This window comes from Penaeus monodon, chromosome 21 (assembly GCF_015228065.2).
Source record: "Penaeus monodon isolate SGIC_2016 chromosome 21, NSTDA_Pmon_1, whole genome shotgun sequence".
NCBI classification, from domain to species: Eukaryota; Metazoa; Arthropoda; class Malacostraca; order Decapoda; family Penaeidae; genus Penaeus; species Penaeus monodon.
Genome location: NC_051406.1, coordinates 44,730,932 through 44,731,408, shown reverse-complemented (window position 1 = coordinate 44,731,408; position 477 = coordinate 44,730,932). Strand labels below are relative to the sequence as shown.

The following is a 477-nucleotide window of genomic DNA, read 5'->3' as shown; positions in this document are numbered from 1 at the left end:
GGAGAAGTCCACGTAAATATACGAATAATTCTAAGTAAATAAATAAGTCTTACGGCCCATCTACAGAAGAGACGAAAGAGAAAGTAATCGAGATTGTTCGCGGGCGCAATTCGGTAGGCACGTAACCCCCTCGCGTCCCGCCCGCGTCCAGGAACAATGGCGGGCGGCGGCGTCTTGGAGGCGGCCGAGCGAAGCGATGCAAATTTCCCGTCACTTACTCCCTTGGCCGCAACAGCGTTAGGCTGCGGGCTTCCCCCAAAGGGTTGCGTGGATTGAGCGACGGTGGAGGCGAGGCGCGAGGTGGAGACCGGGGTGCGAAGAAAATTTCGGAAAAGATTCATCTGTCGAGAGAAGTTCCCATCTGTCGAGAGAAGCTGCTCAACTTTTCAACAGACGCAAAAACAACAAAAAAATAAAGGGGCGTGCAACGTTTTTTTTTTACCAGGGTGAAAACAACGCACTTATTCAAATTAGCTT

The 477-nt window shown here is 50.9% G+C and overlaps 1 protein-coding gene across 2 annotated transcripts in view; it reads left to right on the top strand.

Annotated features, from left to right (window-relative positions):
* The first annotated feature begins 324 nt into the window (after window positions 1-324).
* The window catches only part of LOC119586525 (neurotrophin 1-like), a 28,112-nt gene continuing 27,959 nt past the window's right edge, over window positions 325-477 (top strand). For both annotated transcript variants that reach the window (XM_037935278.1, XM_037935279.1), the window contains exon 1: window positions 325-416. The gene's annotated coding sequence lies outside the window, so the exon portion shown is untranslated. The remainder of the gene's footprint in view (window positions 417-477) is intronic.